The sequence below is a fragment of the Dromiciops gliroides genome, chromosome 1 (assembly GCF_019393635.1).
Source record: "Dromiciops gliroides isolate mDroGli1 chromosome 1, mDroGli1.pri, whole genome shotgun sequence".
Classification (NCBI taxonomy): Eukaryota; Metazoa; Chordata; class Mammalia; order Microbiotheria; family Microbiotheriidae; genus Dromiciops; species Dromiciops gliroides.
In genome coordinates, this window is record NC_057861.1 from 636872951 (window position 1) to 636899265 (window position 26315).

The 26315-nt window shown below is 38.7% G+C and overlaps 1 protein-coding gene across 1 annotated transcript in view; it reads right to left on the reverse strand.

Moving 5' to 3' along the window:
- Positions 1-26315, reverse strand: part of HS3ST4 (heparan sulfate-glucosamine 3-sulfotransferase 4) — a 476811-nt gene that overhangs the window by 333989 nt on the left and 116507 nt on the right. The window lies entirely within an intron of this gene.

Below are 26315 nucleotides of genomic sequence, written 5' to 3' on the forward strand. Positions count from 1 at the left end.
AGGTGGGTTGGACAGGTATTATTATCCCCATTGCATAGATGAGGCTCAATGAGGTGACATAAGTTATTCAAGGTCATCCAGCTAATCAATGGCACAAGAGAGACTCAAACCCAAACTTTCTGACTCCTAGCCTAGTGGTCCTTACATTAATCTATGCTGCTCCTCCATTATCCAGTCAGCAGATATTTTGGGGTAAGAGATGTAAAGAGTGGGGAGGACTATGTTAATCACATCACTCTTTCACCTATGAACTATGAGAATCCAATCATTGGGGGGCAAAGGGTATGAGGTCAGTGTTTCTGGTTAAAAACAGTCCCTGGATTCAGGAGGACCTGAGTTCAACTCTGGCCTCAGATACTTGACACTTGCTTGCTGTATGACCCTGGGCAATTCACTTAACCCTCACTGCCCCACTCCCCAAAAGACAAACAAACAAAAAACACCAGACCCTGAAATCCAAAATTATGAAGTAGAAACATATAGCAAATTATTCATCAATTCTTTCTTCCCCCCAATAAGGAAATCAGCCAGGCCCAGAGGACTTGAACACCAATTGAAAAGATGTTGATAAGGGCTGAAAATAAACAGGAGGTTTAATTTGAAAATATATTTGCTGAAGCCCCTCTGTTCATCAGATGTTCGTCTAGTACAAGTCCACGTTTGAGAGCTGTGAACTTTATCTGAAGAGGCCCCCTTACTATTGTGTGTTATGATGTACCATAAAACAGCTTGCTAATCTGAACAACTGCCATACTACAGCATTTTCAAGGAACAAGTAGTGCAGTAGAAAGAATGTTGGTAGGGGGCAGCTAGGTGGTGCAGTGGATAAAGCACTGGACCTGGATTCAGGAGAGAGAGAAAGAGAGGGAGAGGGAGGGGGAGGGGAGGGGAGGGGGAAAGGAGGAGGAAGGAAGGAAGGAAAGGAGGAAGGAAGGAAGGAAGGAAGGAAGGAAGGAAGGAAGGAAGGAAGGAAGGAAGGAAGGAAGGAAGGAAGGAAGGAAGGAAGGAAGGAAGGAAGGAAGGAAGGAAGGAAGGAAGGAAGGAAGGAAGGAAGGAAGGAAGGAAATTTGGCCTAGGAGACTCTCCCTGGATTACAGCCCCTGACATTGCTGGCCACATGTGTGGAAGGCATTTCCCTCTGAACCTCAGTTCCCTCACCTGTAAGATGGGGATAATAATATTCATACCACCTACCTCAAAGGGTTGCTGAGAGGAGAGAATTGCATACATTGTAAAGTGCCACGCAAAAACAGGTTACTCTTACAACATACTGACCCATTCATATTCTGAAGCTGCCTCTTTTGCTGAGACTTATTCTTCTGTCAGGAAATACTAAGAAACTAAGGCTGCAAAGGCAAATATGAGACAAACTGAATGATCGTCAAAATACAGTCAGCAAGATTTAAAAATATGGATAAAGGAAAGATATTAATATCCTTTCCAAGGTAATCAGTGCTTTTTGTTTGACAAAGAAATTGCTCGGTATTTATGTTTTATGCAAATAATCTATGTTAATGTCTGGGCTGTATATTATATAGCTCTGCATATAAGTGTTGGGAGAAAATACATGCCAATATATTGTAAACCGCTCCCTCATATAAACACAACGATTTCATAAATATACAGTACCTTGTTCTTTAAAACATTTATTATAATTTTATGCAATGTGAATCATATTAGAATAAATTATTTCAGTAAAATATTGAAGTCAGCAAAATTACCACCAAGTAAAAAGGCACGGCCATTGTGTGATTTTCAATTATATCAAAATGAACTGACACATTCTATGAATTGCTGTGTTCCCAGGCATGCTCTGAGCCCCTGCAGTGCCTGCCCTGGGAGTCAGCTCTGAGGATCTCTGAGCAGGTTATTGTCACCATGGCTCATCTTTGCTACTTAACTCATTCTGGGACATATACTCCTTATTGTGTATTTAACAATGAGAGCCTCCATGCCAATGAGATATTTGAAAATTGTGGAACACAAAACAAATGGCGACAATGAGGTACACAGACAGACATGATGTCCTCACAAAGCCACATGAAGAAAGCAAAGGTTTTAAAAAACCAGTGTAGTCACCGATTTAATTTTAAAAGCTTAATAAGGGTCTATTGTGTACAAGGCACCTATTCTGGGCAATGAAGGAGATGAAAAGATGTAGCCCCTGCCTAACACAACTTAAAATCTAGAAGGGAGAGAGAAATAGGCAAATAGATATATCCTATGATTAAAAAATAAAATGCAATTAAAAAAACCATGCTTTAAGATCCAAGGTGAGAAAGATCACTTGCAGCTGAAAGCTTTGTGGGGGGGGGGGGAAGAGGAGAGGCCAGCGGGGTGTGCAGAACCATTAGATCTTGGAGATTCTTTTGGTTCTTGATGGTCATAGCAGAGAACAAGGAGGAGGAATTGGACCCAAGCCTTGAAGAATAAGTCGGATTTCAACAGGAGCTAAGGATGCCAACCATGGCAAATAATATAAGAAAGGAAACAGACATCTGAAGACCACTCCACCCAAGTAATTGCAGCCAATGATAATCTCATGTAAAAACAACTAAGACAGTTTGATATTGGCTTGGAATCAGAAGATTGGTTTGTGCCCTGAGGCTACTACCAATTGATTGTGTGCAACCCTAGGCAAGTTCCTTCATCTGTAAAATGAGAGGGTTGGATGCTATTAACTTTGAGGTCCAGCGCAGCTCTAATATTCTGATTCTGTGAAATAGATCTATATATCAATTTATTGATAACAATACCTATATGATTTTGAGGACAGAGTTCCTATTTCTATATGTATAAAGAGTAGGATCAAGGAGCATCCTGAGAAAAGAGGAAAGCTGGGAATGATGGACACTGAAAATTATAGAAGCTCATGGTACTTATACTAACTCTATCTTTGCCAAAAGCATCCTGGGCCATCATCAATCATCTTGAGTTTTGTTTTGCCACTGGACTTCCATGACTCTGGAGGAGAGAGTGAGGCTGACAACTTTGTACAGCTCTGCCTTACTTATATCCAATTCACGTACAAGTGAAGATATCACCTTTGTGATGTCATTGGTCCTCTTTGAGAACCAAGCATGAACAACAACAATCTTTGCAAAAAAAAAAAAAAGACAGAAAAAGAAAGCGATATTGAAATACTCAAAGAATGAATTCCCTGTGGAAGAAGAATAGTCAAACTAGAATAAGGAAGAGATTGTCAAAGATTATTAATTGTCTTCAAACTCTCATCAAGAAAATAATAATAAAACCTGGAGTAAATTAATATTTAGCCTGTGATGACAAAAAGCATTAAGCCAATCACTCCATCAACAAATATTTAGGGGAAGCACATACAGTTAGGTTGGCACCATGCTAGGTTTTGAGGATACAAAGAAAAAAAATGAAGCAGTCTCTGCCCTCAGGGAACTTACATCCTACCAAATGAGGCAATATGTACACAATAACTATATATAACATATGTGTGTACATGTATAAATATGTGTAATCATATACATATTGTATATATATGCATTTATATTTATATATGATAATCCTGAGAGGTAGTCTTAGTAGCTTTGGGTGGGGGGAAGTGCAGAACCATTAGATCTTGGAGATTCTTTTGGTTCTTGATGGTCATAGGAGAGCACATACTTTTTCAGGTCTGAGCCAGCTGGAAAGGTTTAGGGTACAGGGCTACTCCTTCCCCACAGTGAAATTCCTTCCTTTCACTATAGGACAAATGTAGCTAATTGTGGAAAAGCTCAATACTAGGAAGGCTAAGCAGCTATCTGATGAACTCTTGATCAATAGAAAATTCTGGATTGTCTATTAAACCATGGAAGACTTATAAGCTAAGGTACTGGAAGGATTACTCGCCCTAATAAAACAGCACATCACAGAAGATTGAAGAAAAATGTAGTAACTGACAATAATTTTGAGACATCCCAGAGGATGGGAGGCTCTGAAGGCTAGGCACAGGTAAATGCATGACCATATATTACAAAGATGTAAAATGTCCCTGGAAATCATATCCCTGAAAAGATCTGAGATCTGATCACAATCCATCTGCAAATGCCTAAAAGGGCAGTAAATAACCTACCTTTCTAAAGAATCAAGCAAAGAGGCCAAATTTAATTCTCAGCAACGATCAAGTAATAGTCTTTGCAGATAAAGAAATGAAACAGATACATATGTTCTTCCATAAAATTGGTGGTATGGTATGTTTTTTTCAAAATCTGTATCAAATGATATTTTCATCCACAATCTCTGAAGATATGTTACAAGGCCCAACTCCTATCAAATAAAAATTCTAGAGCACCTATGTCAGTGTCAATCAACCTTGAGGATTGCTATACGGGGGCAGTTCCTGTTCATAATTTTAATAGTGACTTAGATAATAAAATTGAGAACATGCTCATTGAATCTGCAAACACCTAATAAGAATAGCCTCAAATTCAGATAGCTTTGTACAATAAGAAAAAATAATGATTCATATAAACTCAAAAGACTATGAGCACATTCACAGTGATGAAGCAATGTATCAGTGGGTCAGGAAGATAGAACTTCTGCCAAAAGACTTAATGAGGGCATCCAAATTTCTTCCCCTGCAAGACTGCATGAAGGTAGAGAGACTAGTCTTCTGGGATAGTTGTGCCTAAAACAATCCTTATACATCTGAACTATTATCAGGAGAAAGAGCAAAAGATCCAGATGAGACATCACTGCAGTTGAGAGCAGGCTGCTCTGGGGAATGTAATTTCCTATAGGCTTCCATTGTGTGTCTGTGTTAACTCCCCTGTTAGGTATGTTTGGAAAGAGTCTCACAAATTGGACCATGTTGCAAACAGCCTGAGATCATGGATAGAGGCACTTATCTGTTTTGTAATTTCCTATACATTTTAGAAGGAAAGTACATCAAAGGATTGGGCAATAGAGATCATCAAAAGCTACATCCATGGCAACCCTTCTGAGTCCTTTCTCATTTTTTCAGGTATATCTATGTCAGAGAAACTCTTGAAGTCAGAGATCATGGGACTCCTATGAAGGAATTAAAAAAGAAAATGTGAGGGGCAGCTAGGTAGTGCAGTGGATAGAGCACCAGCCCTGGATTCAGGAGGACCTGAGTTCAAATCTGGTCTCAAACACTTGACACTTACTAGCTGTGTGACCTTGGGCAAATCACTTAACCCCAGTTGCCTCAAAAAAAAAAGGAAATGTGGGAAGTGATACTACTAGAATATTTCAGAGACACATGCCCCCCCCCGCAATTTTTTTTTTGCTTTAGGGCATATAAGGCTGTCTGCAAGTAATAGTAGCCAATAGTCAAGAATATACTATCCAGTATATACATCCTTCTTGATCTTGCTAAATAAAACAAGATAAATGCAATTTGGTGTGATAACAGTTATTGATCTAATATTTATTACCCAACTACCTGCAATCAACTTGTTGAATTAAAGACAGTTCCTCCTCCCAATGACTGCATTAATATCTGTTTCAATGAGTAGATAAATTAGTGAATGACTGGTAAATAAAATAACGAAATCATCATTCAATTTCTGAGGTAGATGCAAAATGAATCTGAAAAGTGTCAAAAATAAATCAGCATTTAATGTGGACCTTGTGGAAATGAAACCCATTCTTTTTCCTGAGTTATGAAGAATGTGCATTCAAGTCAAAAGAATTCTAGTCATTGAATTTGAGCTCTAGAAAGGATTTTGAACAACCCTCTAATTTTACAGCTGAGAAGTGTGAGGCACACAGTGATTTGCCTGAGCTTGCACTATGAATAAGTGATAGAGCTAAATTTTAAACCCTTTTCCTCTGATTTCTGCTCTGGTGTCTTGTTATATCACATTATTATATTAAACAATTAAAACGCACTTATGGTAAGAGGAAAAAAAAGTAGTCTTCCTCATTAAATAACTTTAATGTTCAATACAACCAGATCCCACCATAGCAAAACAATGTGGATGTCCTGTAAAATAATTATAATGTGGCTTTAACCTGTAGCAACCTTTTTCAATTAAAAGTTCAGTCTTTCAACCAGTATTGCCTAAGAAAGACAACTTGGAGATGACAGGATGGCTGCCTTCAAACATTTTAATTACTCCCCTGTGAAAGGGGATTATGCTTACTCAGAGGAGAACTAGGACAAATTGAGTGAAATTCACAGGGAAGGAAATTTCAGCTCAATATAAAAAATAGCTTTCTAACAATGAAATTTGAAAAATAGAACAGGATACTTTGTGTGACAGTAAGTTCACCATCACTAGAAACATTCAAGCAGAGACTTGAATGTCTTGTGAATGTCAGAAGTGCTGGGGAGGGAATTCATATAATCATAAAATCTCATTTGCAAGGGTCCTTAGAGAACCTCTAGTTAACCCCTACCCCTAAATCATAATAAGCTCCATCTATAATATCCCCAACAAGCAGTCATTCAGCTTCTATTTGAAGACTTCAATTGGGAAGTAATTCATGATCTCCCACTGCATCTTTGCAATTGTTAGAGAAATATTATTAAGCAAATTCTGGATTATCTTGGTTGTTGAGTCAAATGTCCTCTCTCTGAAGTCCCTAGTAAGTCTAAACTACTGCAAATTTATATTTTAGGGACTAGAACTATGATGCTTAGAAGTCTCTTGGCTCAGATCAAAAGGAAATGTTCATCCTGATGACCAAAGGAAGTGTAAATCAACTATTTCTTTCAGGGGCTAACAAGTAAGTCAGGGAACTAAGAGAATTATTCCCCCTCAAAAAGTTGTGGATTAAAATTTCCCACCATTAGAATCAGAACCAGAAAAGAACTGAGCTGCTATCTGGACTGAAAGGTACAATTTGACCTCACTTTATACGTAGTATATGTTCCAAAAGGGTTGTGTGTGAAGTATATTTAAATCTCACTTTCCACTGATTTCTCATAATTCTAGAGAAATAATTCCCCAAGAGGAAAAAATAACCTAATCCCTTTAAGGAACAAAAGTCACACTTCAGAATCTATAACTTTGCCCAAGCACTTCCCATCCCTAGACGTCAGAAGTTGGTCCTCTGCAGATAAATTGCCTGAATTGACCTGAATTAACTTTAAGGTCCTTAGCAGCTCTTTCATAGAAGACAGTATTTTAATCCTAACCAGTGTCCAAAAAACACTGGAAGCAGCTGGGACACTTACTTGCTGTATCACCCTGGGAAAGTCACTTTAACCGCCACCTGCCTCAGTTTCCTCAGTTGTAAAATGGGGATAGTAGTAGCACCTAATTCCAAGGACTGTTGAGGATCTTATGAAAATAGGTCTAAAGTGCTTAGCACAGTGCCTAGCACACAATAAGTGCTATATAAACGCTAGCTGCTATTATTATTATTATTATTATTATTATTAGCTGTATAGCACTTATTTGTACATTGTTGCTTACATATCATCTCCTTCATTGGACTGAGTTCCTTAAAAGCAGGAACTGTTGGGTTTTTTTTTGTTTTTGTTTTTGTTTTTTCTATGTATCTTTGACCTTCAGCACAGTTCCTGGTTCATCTCTTAATAAAAACTTGTTGAATCAATTTGACTTGGCAATGGTAAAGGAATCAGAAATCATGTTTTGGAAAAATAGTGGGTAGAACTGGAGAGGCTTTGTTAACTTTTTTCTTACAAAACACTTTATCAACCTTAAAGCTCACATAAATATGAGTTTTTATCCATATTAAATGGTGCTTTAAATTTTACAGAGCACTTTCCTCACAATAACCTTGTGAGTCATAAAATACAAGTAGTACTATCCCATTTTATAGATTAGGAATACTGAGATACAAAGAGGCTAAAGAGACTTGATAACAGTCACACAGGTAGCAAATGATGGAATCCTGAAACAAGGACTCTATCCTACTTCTTGTGACTACACAGGACAGAAAGGGGGAGGGGAAGAGGAAGAGGAAACAGTATTTTTTAAGTACCTGAAAGACTTTAATATAGAAAAGAGACTGGATTTGCTCTTCTTTCTCCCAAAGGGCAGAATTATTTTGTTGTTGCTTGTCCATCATTCTTTTTGTTTTGTTTTGTGGGGCAACGAGGGTTAAGTGACTTGCCCAGGGTCACACAGATAGTGTCAAGCGTCTGAGGCCAGATTTGAACTCAGGTTCTTCTGAATCTAGGGCCGGCACTTTGTCCTTCATTCTTGAAGAAGAACATGGCTTCGAGGTGATGTCATGACTTGCACTGCATTGAATTTAAGTGAGGGAGGGCTGTACAAAGTCACCAACTTCACTGGCAAATTCACTGGACCTGGTGGCAAAATATATATCAGGATAGCCGAAGATGGCTCCCAATGTTCAAGGCAAATGGGGTTAAGTGATTTGACCAGGGTCATGCAAGGTAGTGTCTGAGGTGAAATTTGAATTCAGGCCCCCCCAACTTCAGGGCCAGTGCTCTATCCATTGTACCACCTAACTGCCCCTGGCAGAATTAGGAGGAATGAATGAAAGATCAAAAGTGGTCAATTTAGGTTTGAGGTAAGGAAAAACTTCCTAGAGCCTAGATTCCTAAATGTGGAATGGAGGTTAGTAGGTTACCTCCCTATCCAAGAGCATCAGAGGTCTTCAAACAACGCCAGATGACAACTCATTGGAGATACTGTGGAGGGAAATTATCCATATATAGGTTGAACTAGATGATCTCTGTGGCTTCTTATAACTCTGAAATTTCATGAATCTGAAGTCCAGTGTTTTCCATCACAAGTTTGCTCCATGTTTGTTTGGAACCTTTCTTCTCTCCAAAACTGTTGGGGTCTGCTCAACTCAATAGAGTTACTGATTTCAGCTGTCTAGAACCCTTAGAAGATAAAATTAGAAGGAAATTCCCCTTATTAGTTTTTAATTGTCTTTGGGGAGGGGGCAGTGATGGTTAAGTGACTTGCCCAAGGTCACACAGCTAGTAAGTGTCAGGTGTCTGAGATCGGACTTGAACACAGGTCCTCCTGAATCCAGAGCTGGTGCTTTAGCTACTGCACCACTTAGATGCCCCACCCCCAACATTAGTTTTTATCTCCCATGTCAGGATGAAAAGTACTAGGGGAAAGGCATGGTTCCTGACTCAGTCAAGAATATTCGACCTTGAACATTCTTCTAGGAAATTTCTAAATATGTTGTTACCCACAAGGAATAAAGGGAATATCACTCTTTTTTTCCCCAGGGCAATCAGGGTTAAGTGACTTGCCAAGGGTCACACAGCTAGTAAGTGTCAAGTGTCTGAGGCCAGATTTAAACTCAAGTCCTCCTGAATCCAGGGCTGATGCCTTATCCACTGTGCCACCTAGCTGTCCCCTGGGAATATCACTCTTAATATTGTATTAGAGATCTTTGCTTCCCCACCCCCAACCCCATGAATAAAGACCTTTCCCCACAGATCTCACAGGACGTTTTATTTTGCCATTCTCTAATGCATTTACCATAGAATTATGTCTATTATAGTTACCTGTCATTATGGTGTAGCCCCTTACTAGATTCTAGTTCCAGGAAGGAAGGGATCTTGCCTTAGCTAAATTTTGACCTCCCCCTGGTACACAATAATGTTTGCTGATCATAATAAACCTTTGATAAATGTGGCAATGAGTGATAGAACTAGGAATGGAAGCCAGGAAACTCCTGTATGGCTTGGTGGTACAGTAGGTAAAGAGTTAGACTTGGAGTTAGGAAGACCTAACTTAGTCCAGCTTCATACACTAGCTGTGTGACTGAGCAACTCATTTAACCTCTCTCACTTTGAGTTTTCTCATGTGTCAAATGGAGACTAACAATCACAACTATCACAAATGGTTGTTGTAAGTTTCAAATGAGATAATCTATGTGAAGTACTTTGCAAACCTTTAAGTGCTATTATTATTTATCTACTATTGTTAACAATCAATAATATTAATACTCAATAATATGGTTAATAATCAATAATTCTGATTCACAATCCCGTGTCCTTCCCTTCCTCTCCTCTATGTTGCCTATCTTAGATACCTGGGGAAGACCAAAATCTTCTTTGACAGGCTAGATTCTCTAGGACATCATGGTCTTCTTGTTATGCAGTCATTCCAACTCTTCGTGACCCCACTTGGGGTTTTCTTGGCAGAGATATTGGAGTGGTTTGCCATTTCCCTTTCCAGCTCATTTTATAGATGAGGAAATTGAGGCAAACAGGGCTAAGTGATTTGCCGAGGGCCACACAGCTAGGAAGTGTCTCAGGCCAGATTTGAGCTCAGGAAGATGATTCTCCCTGACTTCAGGCCTGGCACACCATCTACTGGGATACCAGCTGCTTTTAGACATCAATAAATGATGTTAAAACAAAGGTAGTTTTAGATACCACTTTTTTATTGTTGTTTTTCCATCAATCCCAAAGAGAACCATGACATTGGGGTGATGTCATGACTTACACTAAATTTGATTTAAGTGAGGGAGGGCTGTGCGAGGTCACCAACCTCACTCTCTCCTCTAGGTCCAGTGGCAAGATGGAGATGGCCCTGTATGTTTAAGGCAATAGGGATTAAGTGACTTGCCCAGGGTCACACTGCTAGTAAATGTCTGAGGTGAGATTTGAACTCAGGTCCTCCCAACTTCAGGGCTGGTACTCTATCCACTGATCCACCTAGCTGCCTCCTCTAGATATAATACTCTAACCTTGAGGTCAGTAAGGGGAAGGCTCTCAGGAATGTCATAACTCATCTTCTCTCCTCCCTCTATCTCAGAATCAGAGTTGGCTGCCTCTTTTGCTTTTCTTGGGAGCACTGGAGATGAGTACCACTGAAAGTCTCTAACCTCCATGTAATGACTTGCCCTACCCCCAGTCCTACCCTCTACACACACACACACACACACACACACACACACACACACACACACACACACACACACACACTCGAACACAGCCCTTTTCTTACCAGTCAGCAATTAAATTAGTGCACAATCTACCAAGTCTATCACAGTCTTTGGTGTATTTAAATCATTTCCTCTTTCTACCCACATTAACTTGATCTTATGCAAGCTGAATTCTACCTGCTTAGATTTTTTCCTGAAGAAATGGATTTCTAAGGCACATAAGGAGAGGGGAAAATCTGTACTTACTGTTCCCCAGACTTGGCATTCCAGCTCCTATCTTCCTGTCTTACCCAGGCTGGCAGCCATGCCTGGCATGCACTCCCTCCTCACCTCCTCCTCTTGGAATCCTCCGCTTCCTTCAAGGTTCAAATCAAGTACCAGTTCCCATAAGAAGCCTTCCTAGATATCCCTACTTGCTAATATTCTCACCCTCTAAATAGTCTTTGTCTGTCTAGAGGTTGTTATTTCCCAATACAATGCAAGCTCCTCAAAGACAGGAAAAGTATTATTGTTTGTTTTCTTTGTAACCTCAGCACATAGTCCTATAATAATAATGATAATAATAATAGATGTTGGTTGATTAATATTATTGTCATCATTAGTAATATGGTATATTAAAGTTTGCAAAGCACTTTACATAGGTTATTTCTTTTGATCCTCAGAACAATCATACAAGGTAGGTGTTATCATCTCTACTTTACAGAGAAGAAAACTGAGGTTAAAAAAAAGTTAAGTGACTTGCCCAGGGTCACACAACTAATAAATGTCTGAAGTAGGATTTGAAGCAGGTCTTACTGACTTGAAGTCCAGCATTGCACTACCTGGATACCTAACTGGTCCATTTGGTATAATAATGATAGTTTTCATATAGTGTCTTCTAGTTCATAAAGTACTTTACTTATCTTAATAGGAAAAAACACAACACTGGCCTTAAATCAGGAGAATTGGTTTCTAGCCCTGACTGCCAGTTAAATTCTTCTTACTGGGACAGCTAGGTGAGGCAGTGGATAAAGCACTGGCTCTGGATTCAGGAAGACCTAAGTTCAAATCCAGACTCTGACGCTTGACACTTACTAGCTGTATGACCCTGGGCAAGTCACTTAACTCTCATTGCCCTGCAAAAAAAAAAAAGAGAAAAAGAAAAATGCTCTTGGCATTTGAAATACAAAGACAAAAGCAGAAGTCATTGAACTCCTCTCCAAGCTTCCATTCTACTTGTTACCAGGTGGTGACCTTAGGCAAGTCCTTGTTTCTTTCCAATTCTAATGTCTTATCTTCTATGTTCTGGTGCACATGCACCTCCCCCCAAACATGGGTTTTCAACCTTTTTTGTATCATGGATCCCATTAGCAGATGAGTAAAGCCTAGGAATTCATTCTCAAAATAAAATCTTTAATTGTATAAAATAAAATACATGGGATTCCAGAAGAAATCAATTATATTGAAATACAGTTACCAAATATTTTTGAAAAACAAGTCCATGGACCCTAAATTAAGAAGCCCTACCCTAAAAACTGCCATTCTCTAGGCTACATTCTGAAGTTCTTCATTGCCCTGCCATTGTGTGTTCCACTGTTCAAAAAAGAAATTGAAATGAGAATAAGCCACACTGTAATGATAATCAAAGTCAAAGAGAGTACCAATCCCTACTACAATTTCATGTGGCATTCAAGAGTAGATGACAGTGCTGAATCCTCTAGAATTTAAGAGGTCAGAAAAGCAGTTACTCATCAAGGCTTTCTTGTAAGGATGATCATTTCAGACATTTAAAAACTGAGATCAGTTGCTCTGGACAGTTAATATAAGCTCTCATGGCACCATCAGTAAGTTTAAAAACTGAAGGATTAACTGTCAGACACCCCACCCCCATCCTTAATATAGTCATATTGTTAAATTGAGACTCAAAAATATTAGAAGGTAAAATAATAAAGGTAAATCGGGTTAGATCTGTGAAGACATGTCAACTTTACCCATTGGAGCCCAATCTCCTCTACCACCACCATCACTCACTTTAGACATACTTTAAAACACCCAATAAGTGTTTTTTCACTATCAAAAATTTGACATCCACTCTGTTTCCACACAAACCATACCAAGAATGTACTGAGCACCAATAACAATATGAGGAGAATTTAAAACATTGTCCCTAACCTCAAGAAACTCAGTCTAGTAAGGGAAATAAGACGTAAAAAATTAAATCCAGGTTAGTGTATAAAAGGGAAAGTCCTCTGAGATAAGATGAGGTAAATATCACTCACACACACCCGAGAGAAACTGAAGGCTTCATGGAGGTAGTAGCATATGAAGGATGAGTTTGGAGATGGTGAGGGAAGGCATTCAAGTCATGAGGGACAACACAGACGAAAGTTCAGAAGTAGAAAGGTATAACATGGATATCAAGAAACACTGATACCAAAAGATAGGGCTCCATCCATCTATCCCTAAATCCATGATCCCGTGATGCTAAGATCAAAAGGGATTTCAGTTAACTCCTAATCCATTCTGATTTTTAGGATTAGGCATTCCTCTCTCTTTATATAAACCCAGTGATTTTTCTATGTATGTAGATAATCTCATGTCCCTTATAAATGGTGCCATAAACTCACTTTCCTTTATCACCTATAAAATGTATAAAACAGCAAAATTACTACCAAGAGACTCATGAGAGAGACCTTTCTATGAACAGTGAAGCTCATGTTTGGGGAGGGAAGGATGGGTATGGGTACAGACTGGAGTACTGTGAAGTTTCTGACTAGGATTTCTGCAAATCAAATGCCTAACAGCATCTGCCAAAGTGAAAAACACGGGAGGAAGGGTTGCAAGATTTTATATCCCTGCTGAATCTGGCAAAACTACCAACAGAACTAAACGTTAACCAAGTAGAAACATACCCAACAGAGACAGCAAGGAGTACAAGCAAGAGCCCAAGATTCATTCAGGGTCATCAGGATAGGCTACAAATCCCAGCTATACCACTATTTGTATGTATGACCTTGAACAGTTCAGTCTCATTTTCTGGGCTTCAGTTTCTTCATCTTTAAAATAACTAAGTTCAACTAGATCATTTTGAAGGACCCTTCCAACTCCAACATGCTTCCATCCTATGCAAACAAATGCTGACCATTGTATTCTATGAGGAAATTGGTGAAAATAAATAAGCAAGGTCCAATGTACATTTTCTGTCTTTAATTCATTCAGGAATTAGAAACTTATGGGGGGATTTATTTACAAGTTCAAAACCTGCTCTATGCGGGAGAGTTATAAGTAAGTAATTCTAGGCAAGACAAGATGATGAGAAAGGCTCCTTTAAAATCAAGGAGAAACAAAGTCTAGGAGATCCTATAATTGAATGACCCACCAAGCATCATAGAAAAGACATTGGACTGGGAGTTAGGAGACTTGGATTCTAGTCCCAGCTCTTCCACTAACTGGCTTCATCTTAGGCAAGTTGTTTAACTTCTCTGGTTTTCAATTTTATCCTGAGTAAAAAGTCCAAAGTGGGGAAAAGATGTGTGTGAGTTTGTGCATATCTGCATCAGATGATCTCTAACATCTCTCCTTATTCTAAAATTCTATGACTGTCTGCACTTGAGCCAAGGGAAGAGTAAATCAAACCACAGCAGATCAGAGGCTCTTTGATGCTTCCTGTCAACGACCCAATTCCAACAGAGTGAGATATGTACTCACTCAGAAGTATTGGAAATCTATGTTCTGAATTGGGACTCAGGGCTCCACAGGTTGACAAGGTGTTAATTTATTAGGTAGAAAAACTCACAGCTAATGATAGGGGTGTACCAAGAGAGTCAGAAAGCAGATGAATGTTTTTCTTGATTATTCTTAATAACTCATGATTATATAATACTTTAATGTTTACAAGATGCTATCTTCACAAGAACCCTATGGCATAGTTAGTACAAGTATGATAATGCCCACTTACAATAGATGAAGAAACTAATGCACAGAAAGAATAATTTGCTTTGCCAAAAGTAACCCAGCTAATAAATAACAGAGTTGAGATTAAAACTCAGCATCACTGGGAAGCAGCATGGAATAGTGTAAAATATACTTGTTTTGAAATCAAAGGACCTAGGTTGAAATTCTATGACACTTATTACACCTTTGTGACATTGGTCAAAGGCATCTAGGTGGCACAGTGGATTGAACACTGTGCTTGGAATCACTCATCTTCATTAGTTTAAATCTATCTTTAGATACTTACTAGCTCTGTGACCCTGGGCAAAGTCACTTAACCCTATTTTCCTCAGTTTCCTCATCTATAAAATGAGCTAGAGAAGAAAATGGCAAACCATTCTAGTATCTTTACCAAGAACCCCAGCTCCCCCCCACCAAATGGGGTGGAAATAGTGGGAAATGACTGAACAACAACATTGGGGAAGCCATTTAAGTTTTCTGGTTCTCAGTTTCCTCATCTGAGAATGGGAGTTGTACCAAAAGATTTCTAAAGTCCCTTCATGCTCTAAAGCTATAATTATGTGACTTGATCCAGCATCCTTTCTATGACATAATTACTCACAAGTCTTCACTCCTCCAGATTTCTCCATCATACCCCTGTTCTGGTAACCTACACACACACACACACACACACACACACACACACACACACACACACACACACACTTGCTGTTTTCCCCAGTAGAATGTAAACTCCTTCAGGACAGGGACTGCCTTTCATTGTGTGTGTGTGTGTGTGTGTGTGTGTGTGTGTGAGATATACATAGATAGATAGATAGATAGATAGATAGATAGATAGATAGATAGATAGATAGATAGATAGATAGATAGATAGAGGGGCAATGGGGGTTAAGTGACTTGCCCAGGGTCACACAGCTAATAAGTGTTAAGTATCTGAGGCCGGATTTGAACTCAGGTACTCCTGAATCCAGGGCCGGTGCTTTATCCACTGTGTCACCTAGCCACCCCCAATATATACATACACACACACACACACACATATATATATATACACGTATATATATATACACACACACACACATATATGCATATATGTGTGTGTGTGTGCACACACATGCGCGCGCCCACCATTGATCTCATCAATGTATTTTCATTAAGGATCATCATCTCTTCCTTGTCTATTTTGTATATGAGTACTTATAACTCTGACATTGCCCATGCTTGTCCATGAGTCAGGTCAGGACTAGGATGGATGTTCAGGAACTACCCAGAACAGTAAGAAACATGCATTTTCTTCCCTCTCTGGGAAAACAAAGGCAAACAACCAGGACTGTGATGGGATGGGGATCTGATCTTGTCACTTGTGAGAACCCATGGACATTGGCAGATTGATGTCTTAATCACTTAACCCTTCATCTCAGGACCTAAACATGATGTCAGATAGACACTCCTCAGTAGTTCAGTGTTGGCTGGGTTGGACAAATGTTTTCTTGTTCGCTCTAACAGGAAACTAAGGTGTGGTTTGACCGGGAGACACCTCACTTGTTAATAGAAGGTCTTTCTCCTTCAAATGACAAATCACTTTCCTCTTCTGTGGCCTGCAGAGCATGTGTCTGCTGTAGCTGAGATTTTACTCAGGACCACATCCCCATGAGTTATCACTGGTTTCATTAGATTAATGACTACTCAGCCACCAGTGGCATAACAGATGGGACATTTTCTTTTGTACTTGAGTTCAGTAGCAGTGAGAAGAGGCACACCTCTGTTTGAAAAGGAAGAAAGAATGAATGTGAGGCTAATAGGAGAAAATCAATGGTTTCTTACTGAGTTTTATAGAAGCAAGAAGGAGCTAGATTTCTGAGGTCCTAGCAACAGAAACTAAATATCACTCTGTTGGCATTTGGAGCTTCTACTATTAGAACCCAAGAGGCAGTAGAGAATAACAGAAAGACCTCCTGACCGGGAGACAGAAGCCCTGAGTTCCAGTCTTCAGTCTATTATTCATCAAGTGTATGACCCTGGGCAAGATATTTCCCTCCTCCCCCACCCCAAACCTCAGTTAAAATCTGTTAAGGAGAATTACCATGGTAGTTCCACTCCTCACCTCATAGAACTATTGTAAGGAAAATACTCCCCCCAAAATAGTATCTTTTATTTATGTACTTATTTTATATATACTTATGTACATACATACCATCTCCCCAGGAAAATGTAAGCTCCTCAACTGCAGGAAATTTGTTCAGTGCTTAGCAGTGATATGCAAGTACTATATTAATAACTCAAATTTATTTATCATGTCCTACAAAACATTTTTCTCCCAATAACCTGTGAAGTAGGTCATTTAAGAAATTATTGTTATTTTCTAGGAACCTAGCCAGGGAGGATCATAGACCTTAAAGGAACATTTAGGGCAGAATGGGTGAGTGAAAAATGAGTTGATGTTTGGTTCTTTTTGACATCTTTTACCTCCTTAGAGGTTATTCTAGTGAGCCATGGAAGGTTTGAAAATAGGAAGGTGACATACACCCTGACTCTAGAATCCTCTCCCCTTACTCTGATTGGCGAAGATAGAGTGGTGGACATTAGAAAGCTCCTTCTAGATCCTCCATTTTGGGAGGGCACCCAAGGTAACCATCTCATCATTTCCCACCCTGCTGCACCCTTCTGGACTTCTCTTGCCCTCATGCCAAGTGACTTCCTTATCCTATCCCTCTGTTTTTTTCTGTTTCTGCAGTACCTATTTAGCACAGTGCCTGGAACAGAGTAATGCTTAATAAATGTTTATTGATTGACTGGCATAACACTTAGCTATAAGAAGAATCACTTCTGTGTATATGTTTGTGCCTTTTTCCCTAAAGATATACATACAATGTCATCATGAATCATGAATGGGTTCATTCCCATCTCCTTAATATTCACAAGTTTGGAGCACTCATCGGTATAGAGTTCTTTACCATTAGTTGCTTCTCTGAGGTCCCTCACACAAGATGACCCTACTGGCCCCAAAGGACATTCACCTCAACTTTTCAGGAAATGTAGCACCAAAAACAATAGTAACCAACAACTGCAAATGAATTCTAAGAAAGCATCCCTTCACTGCATTGTTCTATGACCTAGCAGACTGTCAGCAGAGAATGACATAGTTTCCAAAAATAAAATGTTTTGCAAATACTCTGATAATTTAATGGCAGGTTAGAGGGCATCCAAGATGGTGAGAGGACTCAGCTCCATGCCATGAAAAGAATACTTGAAGGACTTAAGGATGTTTACTCCAGAGAAGAGATTTACAGAGGGACCTGATCACTGTCTTTAGATATTTAAAGGGATGTTACATGTAATTGTGAGTGTTCTCTCTTTCCTTCCTAGAATAATCACAAAAAGCTTGTGTCTATATCTCCTGCCCTCCCCATGCACTAATAGAATACAAGCTCCTTGAAGTCAGAGTTTGTTTTGCACTTTGCCTTAGTATCTCCAGAATCTACGACAGTGTCTTGTAATAGTTATATACAGTACATGCTTAAAAACACTGAATTATGTAGTAGTAGTAGTAGTAGTAGTAGCAGCAGCAGCAGCAGTAGCAGCAGTAGTAAATAATAATAATAATAATGAAGTGCATATCTCTATAGAATTTTCATATGTATAAAGCACTTTCCTCACAATAGCTACCTTGTGTTATAGGTAGGCCAAGTTTTATTAGTCCATTTTTATTCCCAATGAAGAAATTATAGCTCAGGTTGTGATTTGCCCAAGAAGCATGAGATCCATGACTCAAAGCCATGTCCTTTGACTGCAAATTCAGCGCTATTCCCCCTCCATAGCATGCAGACTCTATAAAATTAGTATCTTTACATCTCTTTGTTGGTTTGACTTGGATTAATGCTTTTCATCCCACAATGGGAGTTAATGAATATAGTAGGCAAACTCCTACTGCTTTCTCACACTGGACCTCAGTAGCACCAATGTCATCAGTCAATCCACAAGTGAAATAGACAATTTCTTGGTTTTGAGACAGTGGAGGTAGGGAATCAGGATCTTAATGGAAGAAATGGCAAAAGGATGAAAGGAGAAAACAGGTGAGGGACTGTGAAGAGATCTTATCAGGGAACTTACAAGGTAGTGATTGAGAGACAGGCAACCAGGACAATGAAGATTATGGTGATGATATAGTGCTTTGAGGTTTCCAAAGTGTTTTATAAATATTATCTCATTTTAGCCTCACAACAATCCTGGTAGGTTAGTGATTTTATTATTTTTACCATTTTACTGGGAAGGAAGTTGATGCACAGAAAAAGTTAAGTGACTTGCCCAGGGTCACACAGTTAGAAAGTGTCTGAGGCTGGGACTAGTTTTAAACTCAATACTTCCTGATTCCAAGTCAAATATTCAATTCACTAAGCCACGTGGACCTCATATTAGGGACAAGAGATTATGTTATATGACTAACGGCTCAAGGAAACAGGCATGTTTTACCTAGAGAAGATTTAAGACTATGATCAATGTGTTCCAATAGCTCAAGGATGGTGCTGTGAAATTTCCAGTAAAGCTTTCCCCTGAAATGCCTTGACTTGGTATGGAGATGGTGTTAGTTTTTCAAAGACTACAAATAAAAATCAAAATCCTAGATGGTCTTCCACAAAGCTGAAAAAGCTTTAAAGAGCAGCCTAGCAATGGTCTCTGTGACATTAGTTAAGTGGGGCCCACTTAGCTAAGCTGAGAGAGATTTCTTATCAGGTGATGAATTTTACAGAGAGAGGAACATGAAGATGAAATCAGAAGAAATAAAGGGATCCCAGTATGCAGTAGTGGAGAAAATATTCAAGCCAATGAACTCATAGATCCTTGGAAGGACCAAAGTCATGTAGAAGACCATGGGGGCTGCAGGAGTAAAAGTATGCCCAATTGGTAGAAGGTAAAAGAAACAAGATTTGGGCTGATCATAAAGAGAAAATTTCTGGTAAATAAAGCTGTGGCCAAAATGGAGTGGATTGCCATAAACTATCCTTCTTCAGAAGTATTCAAAGAATGGGGCTGGGTGGTCCCACTATGGTTTCTTGTCTGGGATATGGTAGAGAGAGTTCATGGATCAGGCAAGGATTTGGACTGGGTTACTGTAAGCTACGCTTCATTTCTGAAAAGTTGTTCTCATGACTGTGGGTCTCACAACTTTGCCCAAGGTCAGCTCTTGTTTAGCTTCAGTTGGAAATGTACAAAGTTTTGCTCAGTCATTTTTGGCATGTCCTGCTCAGGATGCACATAACTAAGATCTTCAGAGTAATAATGAGGGAGAAAATGATTGTTTTAAAAAAACTGCAGACTTTTGTTCCCAGATGTTTCATTAATTGTGCTTACCAATGACTTGAAAAGAAGGGAAAAAATGTGCTATGAGGTGCAGCTAAGTGGAGCAGCAGAAAGAACACTAGCCAACAAGTCAGAAGGACCTGAGTTCAAATCTAGCCTCAGATACTTACTATCTGTGTGACCCTGGGCAAGTTACTTAACCCTTACTGCCTCCAAAAAGAGTACTATGACAGGATTCTACTGTATGCCCAAGGATTAAATACCAAATAATAGCAATGACTCATATTTACACAGCATCTTGAAGTTTATACTTAGCTTTTTAGAAAGGAATATTTACTAAGGGTGTACAGAAAGAACATTTGGTACAAAACACCCTGCCAAAAGTCTATGATACACTCTCCCACAAGTACACAGAGATTCCAAAGGAAACTGGATTTAAGGTAAGAGAGGATATGTGGCAATGGATGTTCCATTTTTCCATTTGTGGGGAGCTTAAGAAGTTCATTTTAAGCATGATGTAATATCTTTGCTGCCTCTTTCTAAAACCATGGATCCAGGCTGTCCTTGGCTCCTTGATGATTCAGACATTACTGATAGCTGATCTGATGGGAAGATGAGAAGTCTAATATCATCCAGACCTTTCAAAGATTCAAAAGTGAGGGAAAAGAAAACCTAGCCAAAGCTGAGGCCTCTCCTCCCCCAGCCCCAGGAGATTCCTCCTAAAGCCATATACTCCATTTTGGCAGGGGTAGAGGGAACTTTTCATTCTAGCTAACTCAGTTGGCCTTTGTACATGACCCAGAGAATGAAACAAAATCTCATAGAAACTTTTTACTTCATGAAATGTTTTCAAAGACTTTTCGCACTTAGTCTAAGGTCTTTAGAATGATTGATTAAAACATGTTCTCATGTAGTTAAGATATCAGTCTAACCTGGGATCGTGTGATTTAGATCCCACCATTACAGAAAGAAAATACGGATTTTAAGATATGGCGGAGAGGAAGAAATGCATCCAGAGGAAGGGCTGGGCAGGGGGGAAGCCTGGTAAATGCAGATGAGACACAAAAAAAAAACCTGAATGTTATACTTGAGAAACAGTAAAAAGGCCAATTGGCAGAGTGAAGAACACATGAAGATAAATAATATATAATCAAACTGGAAAGGTAGTCTGGAGCCACATTATGAAAGGATTTAAGTAACAAACATAGAAATCTGTATTTGATCTTAGAGGTCAGTAAGAGCCACTGGGGCATATTGAGCAGTGGAATGACATAGTCGTACCCGTGCTTTGAGACTATCACTTTGCTAGCATTGTGGAAAATGGACTGGAGAGGGGAGAGACTTAAGGGACACAGTCCTATACTGTAGCTAATAACTCAAATTTATGTCTCACTTTAAAGTTTACAATGCACTTGATCAAAACTCCTATGAGGTAGATAGCACAATTATTACTATCTCTAACAAATAAGAAAACTGAGACTAAACGAAATGATTTGACTGAGGTCACACTGCAGTAAGTGGCAAAGACTGATTCAGGGCAACTGTCAGGTCTGAATTAAACAAACAGCTGGACTAAATTTTTGAAGCACTTTTTATTCATTATCTAATTTTGGCCTTACCCTGTGAATAGGTAACTTGGGCATTACCATGTCCATTGACAAAGGGAGAAACTGAGGCTTAGAGAGGGTACTGACTTTCCTTCAATCACACAACTAGCCAGTATCAGAAGTGAGATTCAAACTCAGTCCTTCCTCATGGCAAAGGCAGCATTCTATTCATTGTACCAAGTTGCCACTCTCTTCTTGTCCTACCTACCTTGCTTGGGTTTAATTCATGACCTCTCTTGACTTACTTTATTTTTTTTTTCAATTTCCATCTGTGATTTTATACTGTAAGATCTCCAGGGAACAACTCTATCTCATCTCTGCCTTAAATACTATAAACCCACCCCCAGTAGCTTTGTGATATGCTATAAATAATGAACAATATTAATAAGATTAGACATTAATGGGAATGATGTGGTAGGGGTAGAGGTGGACTAAATAGGACAAATGGGCTTTGGGGGCACTGATCTCAATTGTATTGATTGTCTCTGAAGCAATTAGCCAGCAGGAAAAGCCTTTCTGTCACATAGGACTAGCCTATGTGCTTAGTGTCTCAAATCCTGCAAAACAGCCTTCCTCATTTTTATTTTTAAAGGTAGCCTGAGCTGGTTTAAAACCTGTTCCTGGAGGAAGAGGGGAAAGAACATAGATGATAAACTTTGGGCTTTTGACCACCACACTAGCATGCCTTGAACTCAAGTGAGATTTCTAATATCTAGACACCCTAGATTTTTGGGAAGTAAATCTCAAAGTGTTCAAAGAAAGAAGTAGCAGGACCTCTTATACTGACATTATGCAGAGAAATTCAGCCCGGGATGAATGGAAAGTTCTTAAGGACAAAATTCTGAACAAAGAAAAACAAGATTGAGGAAAAGGAAAAGGGGGGAGGTTTAGAGTGAATGATGTGGATGCATAAGGAACTCATCCACCAAATTAGATTTTTGAGACATGTACAGAAGATGGAAACAATAGTAGGTAATAGAAGCTGATTATATAAGTATGGCATAGTCCAGGAAGAATAATTTTGGGAGTGCTAAAGCTTAGGATAAGCTTGGACTGGTCAAGAAATTTCAGGATAACCAAAAAAAGTTGTTTTGTTTTGGGGGGTTGGGCTATATTTTCAGAGAAAAAGAAGGACAGGACCATTGTTGAGAGAGAATCACATGAAAATTAAGAATGGAGAGGTGGGGCAGCTAGGTGGCACAGTGGATAGAGCACCGGCCCTGGATTCAGGAGGACCTGAGTTCAAATTCGACCTCATACACTTAACACTTACTAGCTGTGTGACTCTGGGCAAATCACTTAACCCCAATTGCCTAAAAAAAAAAGCCTAAAGAAAAGTAAAGAAATGCCAAATGAGCACTTGGTTGTGCATGAATCAAGTAAGCAGACACAGAAGAACTAACCACTTTCACTGATCTCTGAGAGATCATGGAGACCGCCAGAGAAAGAACTGATAGTTCCTGAATACAGAGTGAAGCATACTTTCTTGACTTTCTTTATTAGTCTTTTTGTCTGTATTTTCTTTCACAAAATGGCTAATATGGAATTGTTTTGCATGACTATACATGTATAATTTATATAAAATTATTTGCCTTCTAAAAAGGGGAGAGGAAGGAAAAAGGAGAGAGCTTGGAATTAAATGTTAAAAATGTTTGTTTATATGTAATTTAGAAAAAATTAAATATAAATTAAATATAAAAAGACAGATTATGGAGATAGGTACAACAGAGCAACAAAAATATAAATGCTGCCCTGATTTTCCAAAGAAAGAAGAGAATAGAGTTTTCATGCTATATTACCAGTGAACCCAAATCCAATTCCTAGCAAAATTCTAGGATAGATATACACATGCATGTAAATAATTATATCATGTATGTATATGTATATATGCATATATACATACACATATGTGTATATATAATATTAAAGCAATGTTTAATGACTATCTAGAAAAAGGAAGTATTGATCACAAAAAGACATTATGGATTTCTTAATAACAAGTTATGCCAGATTAACCTCATTTACTTGTTTGACAGGATTACTAAAAGGAAAGTGTGGAAAGTATAGTTTACTTGGATTTTAGCTAAGCATTTGCCAAAGACTTTTATGCTATTCTGGTAGAAAATATGGAGATAAGTAAGATAAATACAAGTATGGTTAAATTAATGAACAGTTTTCTCACCTGTAAAATGCAAAAAATAGTATTTATACAATATGTATATACCTGTAATAATATGTATACCTATAATCTTTGCTCCTGGGAAAGCTGAGGCTAGTGGAACAATTGAGCTCAAGCATTCTGAGTTATAGTAGGGCTAAAACTGATCTGGTGTCCACACTAATTCTAGCACTAATATAGTGAGCCCTGGAGAGCAGGGGTGAAATAGTCTGCCTAAGCAGGAGTGAAATAAGCCAGATCAGAAACAGAGTAGGTCAATGCTTCTGGGTCAGTCAGTAATGAGACCAGGCATGTGAGGGGTGGGGAAGAATAGAGGGAGGAGAAGGAAGAAGAGGAGGAGGAGGAGAAAAAGTCTAATACTCTTCTTTCATGAAGGACCACATTACAAATGGATCAAGCTCTTTTGCAAGAACTTCAGGAGATAAATGTATTCCTTTACAATCCATTCATGTATGAAGCTATAACTTTCTTAATGTCCTATACAACTAACTCTTCCCAACAGTTTAACTCTGAGTCTTCTTTTTCAGTTCTCAGCGGTCCCTGCCCTTCTTCTTCTTAAAATCTAGGTAAACTCTAATTCAAGAATTCCATAGACCTGCCAATTTAATAGGAATAGAGTGAGGACCTGTCATTTCACTGGTATGGAGACCTCCCAGTTGGGGAAACTCCTTATATCAAAGCAGGTCAGCACCTTCTCTGCACGTTAGTTTCAGAGAATTACACAGAAAAGAGTTGTCAAACACATAGCGTGCAGGTCAACTCCCCAATATAGTCTGAACCAGATTAAAGCATAATTGGGAAAGATTTAACAAAAAAATACTAACATTGCATATTAAAACTAAATTCATATGTGGCCATCCAGGACCTTTCTGTATGGATTTATGATGCCTATTTATATTTGAGTTTGACACCAATAGTCTAGAACATTGTAAGGTTAGATTATTTGCCTAGGGCCACACAGCCAGTATGTATCAAAGGTCCAATTTGAATCTGACTTTCAATTTCAAGACTCTTCTATTTCCTGTTTTTTGGAACATCAGAGACTATTTCCAGTCTCAAGGTACCTTTACAGTTTTCTAAGCTTCAGAAATAACATCTACCAGTTCTTTTAGGGACTTGGGCCATGGATTGACTTGAATTGATCAAAGGCATCTGGGATCCCTGAGTGCAAATCAGTGAAAACATACATACACACACACAAACAACATGTTCATGCACACACATCTCTTTGGAGTCCATGAACTCATACAACTTAATCATGATATATAAAATTTGCCTTATGAAGAAAAGAATCACATTTTGATGAGGTAAAATATTCCCTATCAATTCAATTCAAATGACATTTATTAAGCACCTACTGCTTCTAAAGGGATGTACAGAACTATACTCAGGTCCTGTTCTCAAAAGCTTAAAGAATGGAAGGTGCAGAGAGAGGGAAAAGAGAAGGGAACATATATGTATACAAAAAAGTGAAAAAAAGTATGAAAGAGGAGTCTAGTCAATGTATTCTGAGAATTCTGAGGCAGAAAAAAATTACTTTCATCTGGGAGAGTCAGGGAAGGCTTTAATGGAGGTGGGGACACCCAGAACTGGACTGGGAAAAAACAGAAGAATTTCAACAGACAAAACAAGAAGAGAGGAATGGGAGGACCTAATGATTCATTCCATACTTCAGGACCTATAGCTGTTGGGGTTTTTTCCTTCCTTTCATTCCAAGGGAAAATCAAGCCATGGTTCCAGTAAAAGTTATCAAAGTGTTTCTCTCTCTCTCTCTCTCTCTCTCTCTCTCTCTCTCTCTCTCTCTCTCTCTCTCTCTTTCCTTGAATAAGAAACCTATCCATTTGAATTTCTGGAACACAGTTTTCCAAGAATTCATGTTTTTACAGCCCATGACAGACAACAAAAACAGTAGCTGTCTCTGGTACTGAAATGAATGCTTTGGTTTTCCAAATGGTTTATGATTAGTGTTCTTGGACCACTGAAGTATAGTGTTTTGAATTCTATTAAGACTCAAAAAAGAAAGGTAAAAGAAAGGAATGGCATAACCCTATTTTGCCAATGCAGAATGCAAGCAATACACTTCAACTACATGGGCCACTGGGTTGAGTGCTGGGCCTGGAGTCATGAAAACCTAAGTTCAAATCTGATCTCAGAATCATTAGCTGTGTGACCATGGGTGCTCAGTTTTCTCATCTGCAAAATGGGGATAATAATAGGACCTACTTCCCAGTATTGTTGTGAGGATCAAATGAAATCATAATTGTAAAGCACTTCGCATAGGACCTGGTACATATTAAGTGATATAGAAATACTAGTTATTTTTAAAATAATAATAATAATAATTGTCATAATTGAAATTATACTAAAGCACACCAAACTATCTGTCAAAAGTTCTCTCAATGTTTAAAAGAGCTCCTGCCCAAGTTTCAAGTAGTTTCTAAAGTTGGCCTTTCTTTAGCAAT